The following is a 7,469-nucleotide window of genomic DNA, read 5'->3' on the forward strand; positions in this document are numbered from 1 at the left end:
GCCATTCAATCAATTGGCATTCGGCTAATTAACAATCCGAAAATTACCATGGTTAAGGAACAGAGGAAAAGTACAGCAGACATTTAATTACGTGCACATTAGTCTCCGGTTAGACTGCTTTATTGACAAAATTTGCTGAAATGGGTAAGATTTTCCCGTTGCTAGGGCAACCTGCCTACAGGAATAACGAATCTATACATCATTCCGGCAAGCGGTCTTTGCCATTTAATAAAAGAAAAAGTAAATGTAGCTACAGAGCCACATTGGAGAGAAGACAAAATGAAATACAGAAGGAAAAATGATAATGCTTGAGATGGTGGGTGTTGGGTTTGAAGATTGGAGTGAAACATGGCTGCTTTCCCAAAAGAAGGCCAACTCTAGGAGGGATACAGAAGAAATAAGATATAAGTAACATATGGTCTTTCCCCGTCTGTCATCTTATTTTTTACCACTTCTCCTTGCTCTCTCCATCCTCACTGGACTTCTGGCCGTTTCTCAAATGTGCTGTGCTACTTCCCACCTCACTCCATATTTCCTCATTTGTCTGCTTAGAAACCTCTTTCCCCAGAAACGTACATGGTTCCTTCTCTCTCATATCCTACCCTCCTCTTATCAGAGAATCCTTTCCTGACCACTATTTATGAAGTAGCCCCCTGCCACACCCACCACTGTCCTTGACTATCACTTTGTAATACTTTCTTTTTTTCTGCAGAGCGTTTATCTCCATGTGATATTACATGGGCATTTGTTGTTTATTCTCGGTTTCCCTTGCTGGAATGGAAGCTCCAGTAAGATTAGGACTGTTTTGGTCACTGCTCTGTCTTCAGCATCCTCAACAGTGTCTTGTTCTTTGTGCACACAGATTATTATTTGCTAATAAATGAAGTTCTGCTTCTAATTTTTTTAATTGAAAAAATAAAAATAAAGACAAGGTCCCACTATGTTGCCCAGGCTGGTCTCGAACTCCTGGGCTCAAGCAATCCTCCCTCGTCGGCCTCTCAAAGTACTGGAATTACAGGTGTGAGCTACTGCATCCAGCCTGCTCCCAATCTTTAAAAATCTAGTTAGGAAAAAAAAAAAAAATCCCGTTACGGAAATAAAACTAATATATGTGAAGCAAGCATAAAGTGTTAATATGATACAAACTAACAAAACAAAAACAAATCCAAAAGCAGTGGCAATGGGATACAGAATGGGTTAGAAGAGAAAAGAAAAAGCATTCTTAGGGAAATTGGACTTTGGTCACTAGCAGAAAAATCCTTCTAAAACATCACGTGCATCCTACCAGTCCTGAGCTAGATATTGTCTATTGGTTCTTCGCAGGGGATAGAAGCATGGAGACCACATTTCACAGACGTCCATGCCGGCTTGGTTCCAGCCGAGGATCTGCCAACAGGAAACTCTTGTGTGAGATTAGAGGGTAGAAGGAGAGTACACACCTTTCCTTTTGAAGCCTTCACGGTGTCTAAGCAGTTTGAAGCAGATTTCTGTAGCTCCTGACCTCTGAAAACTGCACTCTCCTTTCTGCTCCTCCAACCCTTCTAACAATTGTAATTTAATTCTATGGGTAAATCTAAATCTAATGTAAATTGTTATCTAATTCTCCATATTAAATACCTCTTTGCCAGATATATCTTACGTGTTTTTTCTTTTTATTTTCATGACTGAATCTAAGCTGAGAACCAGCTACTTCTTAGCGTATTTGTTCTTTAATTCATATTCTCAATTAAATATGACTTTAATTTATATTCTTTAATTCATATTCTGAATTCAAGGTTTACCTGGTGGGGAAGAAGGCTACTCAGGCAACCACCCTCAAGAAAGCTCTCTCCGGATCATGGAAGTCCAGGAGTTCAAGACAAGCCTGGGCAACAAAGTGAGACCTCATCTCTACAAAATATTAAAAAAGTAGACAGGTATGGTCATGCTTGCCTGTGATCCCAGCTACATAAGAGGCTGAGGCAGGAGGATCGCTTGAGCCCAGGAGGTTAAGGCACAATAAGCCAAGATTGTGCCACTGCACTCCAGCCCGGGAGACAGAATGAGACGTTGTCTCAAAAAAGAAAGAAAGAAAGCCATTCTAGATGGCCTAGATGGCTCCCTCTGGCCAGCATTCATCTGTCTTTCATCTGAATTCCTAAATTACATATGGTAGTCAGTACCCCACAATTTTCACCTAATTTCACACTGTCATATCTTACTCTGTATTTTTTTCTTAAATACAAATTTGCACTCTCCAATTATATTTTACGTGTCTAGGAGGCAAGCCTCGGAGCTTTTACTTTTATCTCTGGTAATACCTATGACAGACAGTATTGGGCATTTTGTCAATACCGAATATATAAACGTGTTAGTTTCACTTGAAAGGAATAAAAGAGTACTTCTCACATCAGTGTGGAAGGGTGTTGATTTGGCCACAGTCATTGATTATATCATCCTACTTGTCAACTTTCCACAAACCACTTTAAACCTTAGTAACACAGTTGAAGGAGTTAGAAAGAAATAAGGGGTAGGAAAAAATTAGCACAGAAGAATTGCTATAGGACCCTTGGTTTCGCATGTAAAATCTATGATTTCAGTTCAGTAAAAATGAGTCTGCTCACACTTGGAGCCCAACAGCTGGTTTTAGCTAATTTTCACTGATCTCAAGCTTGCCAAAATGTCACAGGATGCTGTCCTAACTAAGCTGACAGTCTACTTCACTTAAGCTCCCTTCATTACTAATCTCAACATTTGCTTATTTGTGTCTGTTATTTTCTACTAGACCCAGATTTGTGATTCAATAATAATAGAGTCTTAAGATTGAGGGAAAATTATTTTTCAAATGCATAATTGATTCTAATACATAGTCAATATAATTAAATAGGCTTGGACAAAAAGACAAGAAATCTCTCCAAGAAAGGATCTGTACAAGAAATATCTTAAAGAAAGGAGCTATACAAGCCAGATATCTCATGAGAATTTTGGAGCAAACTGTCGCAATGCCATCTTTGACCCTCCACAGAAAAATCAGCTAAATTAAGAGCCAGAATGTAAGGCCTGGATATTCTGAAATATGGAACCATGAACAATTTTGCCCCTCTCAGAATACTCAGAGAGAGAGAGAGCACCAAGGCTGCTATCATCAGAAACATCTTCCAGCACCTATAATTCCAACACGAATTGATTTGTTATTCAATGTGCAAAGATAAAGTCATTATCTTATTACTTATTCTTATTACTAACAAAGACCTGAATAAGCTACTGATTTAGAACTGGTGAAGTATCCAGATGAGAAAGATTTTCTTTCTAGATTCCAGAGAATATTAGGGTGAGGTTTTTGTTGTTGTTGTTGTTGTTTTGAGTTTTTTTGAGACAAAGTCTTGCTCTGTCACCCAGGCTGGAGTGCAGTGGCATGATCGTGGCTCACTGCAACCTCCGCCTCCCAGGCTCAAGCGATTCTCCTGCCTCAGCCTCCCAAGTAGCTGGGATTACAGGCATGTGCCACCAGCCCTGCTAATTTTTTGTATTTTTAGTAGAGACGGAGTTTCACCATGTTGGCCAGGCTGGTCTCGAACTCCTGACCTCAAATGATCCATCTGTCTCGGCCTCCCAAAGTGTTGGGATTACAGACGTGAGCCACCATGCCCAACAAGGGTGAGTTTTTAAATGAAGCGTGTGTGCTTTATTTCCTTGATTAAGGACCCACCATGATGCCCTTTAACACTGACCTGCACCTGTGGCTTTGTCTTGCCTGTGCCAACCAACTCAGATGGTCCTTACTGACAAGTTACATTATTCAGAGTTGGTAGTTACAAAAAACAGTAGATTGGTTATTTAAGCAGAAAAGAGGTTTCATAAAGGGTAACAAGTAGCTCTCAGAATCTCCTGATGGATCAGAGAATGGGTTTATAGGCAGTGTGACAAGGAGCAAAACTTAAGTTTCACCAACCTACTGCCCACAGGCCACTGAGATTGTCTCAGAGCAAGGGCCCTGGCAAGCAGCTCACATCTCTGAGGCCTCATGCTTTCCACTTCTGCTCTCAGCCATGAGCATCCCAAACAAGCTGGCATGAATGCTATGTGCCAGGCCCCTGCTTCTTTTGCTTGCTCTAAGTTAAAGCCTACCACAAATGCAACTCATCTGTGCAGTCTGGGTCACATGCTTTGTTTAGCTGCAAAGGATACCGCCATGCTTGGCCACATTGAAGCCAAAGTCAAAAGGGAAAATCTGTAATGCTGTCTTTGTTTTAAAATGTTAACAACATAGATTTCTTGAATTTTTTGAAATATTACATTAAAATGTTATTTATCTTAGGCCGGATACGGTGGCTCAGGCCTGTAATCCCAGCACTTTGGGAGGCCAAGGCAGGGAGATCACCTGAGGTCAGGAGTTTGAGACCAGCCTGGCCAACACGGCGTAACCCCGTCTCTATCAAAAATACAAAAATTAACTGGGTGTCATGGCATGTGCCTGTAATCCCAGCTCCTCAGCAAGCTGAGGTATGAGAATCACTTGAACCCGGGAGGCAGAGGTTGCAGTGAGTCGAGATGGTGCCACTGCATTCCACCCCAGGTGACAGAGCAAGACTCTGTCTCAGAAAAAAAAAAAGTTATTTATCTTGATTACTGCATTTTCTGGCACCCCCTTAAATTTGCCCTGTAAGGTGAGTGCCTCACTCACTCACGCTAACCATAGCCCACGCAAACGAGGCTGGGAAAGTGAGTTTCTGGGTAGGAAATTGAATGGGGGGGTGTGGTACACAGAAAACAGCCCCCCAAGAGATCCATGTCCTGACCCCAGAAACTAGTTATAAACTACCTTACATGGTAAAAAGGAGTTTGCAGATGTGACTGAGGAACTTGAGGTGGGAAAATTATCTTGGATTATCCAGGTGTGCCTTGTCCAACCACAGGGGTTCCTTGTGGGAGGAAGGCAGGTGGCGGAGAGGAGGAGAGGAGGAGAGGCGACAGAGAAGCAGAGGACAGAGAGATCGGAAGACTCTATGCTGCTAGCTTCGAAGATAAACACAGCCATGACCTAAGGCAGTTTCTAGAAGCTGAAAAAAGCAAATAGACCAATTCTAGAGCCTCTAGAAGGAACACAGCCTGCTGTCACCTTGACTTTACCCCGGAGAGACCTGTTTGGATTTCTGATTGCCAAAACTCTAAGATAATAAGTTTGTGCTTTTTAAGCCACTAAAACTAAACATAGTTGTGGAATTCTCCAGGTACCTTAAGAGTGTTCAAAATGTATCAGGCAGTCAGAAAAAATGACAGTTGCACAACTGATGATTTTAAATGTCCTACCTGTATTTTCATCCTTTCACCCGAACTACATTACTGACATGCTTTTGTGGTTCTTATAATCAAGCCACAGACAAAACAGCATTTGTCAAGTGAAATGTCACATTCTCTGCTTAGCCTCTAACCATTAATTCACCAAGTGTGAATTAACTGCATCATTTTGTGAGCATATGTTCAACATTCTTACATTGATTTTCACTTGTTAGAGTATAGGAGTCTTCTATGTTTTGCAAACAAACATTCAAGACCAAAACCCAGACCCCAAGATTTAGTTTCCACCCAACAGCAATAGCAGCTACAAAATGGCAGAGTAGTTTCTCTCATGCCTCTTTATCAGAAAACAGTGACTTATGTTTTTCTTCTTTTTTTTTTTTTTTCTTTTTTTTTTCGAGACAGAGCCTCGCCCTGTTGCCTAGGCTGGAGTGCAGTGGTGCAATCTCGGCTCACGGCAACCTCTGCTTCCCGGGTTCAAGCGATTCTCTTGCCTCAGCTTCCCAAGTAGCTGGGATTACAGGCCCCTGCCATCACAGCCTAGTAATTTTTGTATTTTTAGTAGAGACGTGGTTTCACTATGTTGGCCAGTCTGGTTACAAATTCCTGACCTCATATGATCCACCCGCCTCAGCCTCCCAAAGTGCTGGGATTACAGGAATAAGCCACTGTGCCTGGCCATGTTCTTCTTTAAAATGGTTCTAACTGCCGGGCACAGTGGTTCATGCCTGTAATCCCAGCAGTTTGGGAGGCCGAGGCGGGCCGATCACCTGAAGTCAGGAGTTTGAGACCAGACTGACTAACATGGAGAAACCCCGTCTCTACTAAAAATACAAAATTAGCCTGGCATGGTGGCGCATGCCTGTAGTCCCAGCTACTCAGGAGGCTGAGGCAGGAGAATCGCTTGAATCTGGGAGGCAGAGGTTGTGGTGAGCCAACATGGCACCATTGCACTCCATCCTGAGCAACAAGAGTGAGACTCCTTCTCCAAAAAAAAAAAAAAACAAGGTTCTAACCTAATAGAATGTGAGTCTCCTTCCTAGAATAAAAATAATAATGACATAGCCTACTTTATCTGTTTATTGAGTATTTGCTTTTCCCTGAAAAGCTAAAACACTCTGACATAATAAGAAATAGGTTTTTTGTTTCTTGAGAGATTGTTTGGAGGTTCCAACAGGGGAGGGCAGCTATTCATATACTCTTGACCGAAGAGCAGTTCTCCTCTATCAGGGATGGTCATCCTCTTCGACTGAGCATACAGCTTCAGGAGAGACACACGTGGAGTGGTGACAGAGGAAGGGGACACCTGCCTAGCCAGCCCAATCAGCAGACTCAACTCTAGCGATCAATGGGGTGACAGATGTGACAGCCAGATCACCCTCACATCCAGGTTTTGTTTCTTAGAAAAATTAGAGTAGATAATTTTAATAGATAGAAGACGGTCTCTAACATAAATACAGATCATATTCCAAAAGTGCACTTGTTGGTCAGTCATATGGAACTCAAAAATCTGTGATCATGGTAGTGTTATGATTGTTCACACTTGGTGATCACTGTCATTGCACTGTGACAACACAGAGGAAGTGCTGTCTTTGTAGAAGTTGGTGCATGAATTCCATCTCAATGAGGGATCAGGTTTGTCTAGAAGATAACTTCCAGAGCACATAGCAGGGTGTCCCCCAAAGGAGGCAGCAATTTGCAATGAAAAAGAAAGCTGAGAGAAATGAAGCTGGTTTCAGGGCTGGGTGAGGAAAAGAGCATGTGGATGGCCAGTGAGAGTGAACTCAGCGAAAAACAGACACCTTCTGAGGTCAACATTTTCAATAAGTTTAATAGTGCTCACTAATGCCTTTGGTGTGAGTGGGTTTTTTTGTAGTGTGTCAGGGGAATAAGAACAAAGTGGGTAGGCATAAAGCCTGGCAAAGACAAAAACAGATCATATGTAGAAATCACCACATGTATTAGTTTATTCTCACATTGCTATGAAGAAACACCTGAGACTAGGTAATTTATAAAGAAAAGAGGTTTGGCCGAGCATGGTGGCTCATGCCTATAATCCCAGCACTTTGGGAGGCCAAGGCAGGTGGATCCCAAGGTCAGGAGTTTGAGACCAGCCTGGTCAACATGGTGAAACCCCATCTCCACTAAAAATACAAAAAATTAGCTGGGCCTGGTGGTGAGCTCCTGTAATC

This window comes from Rhinopithecus roxellana, chromosome 3 (genome assembly GCF_007565055.1).
Source record: "Rhinopithecus roxellana isolate Shanxi Qingling chromosome 3, ASM756505v1, whole genome shotgun sequence".
In the NCBI taxonomy this organism is placed as follows: Eukaryota; Metazoa; Chordata; class Mammalia; order Primates; family Cercopithecidae; genus Rhinopithecus; species Rhinopithecus roxellana.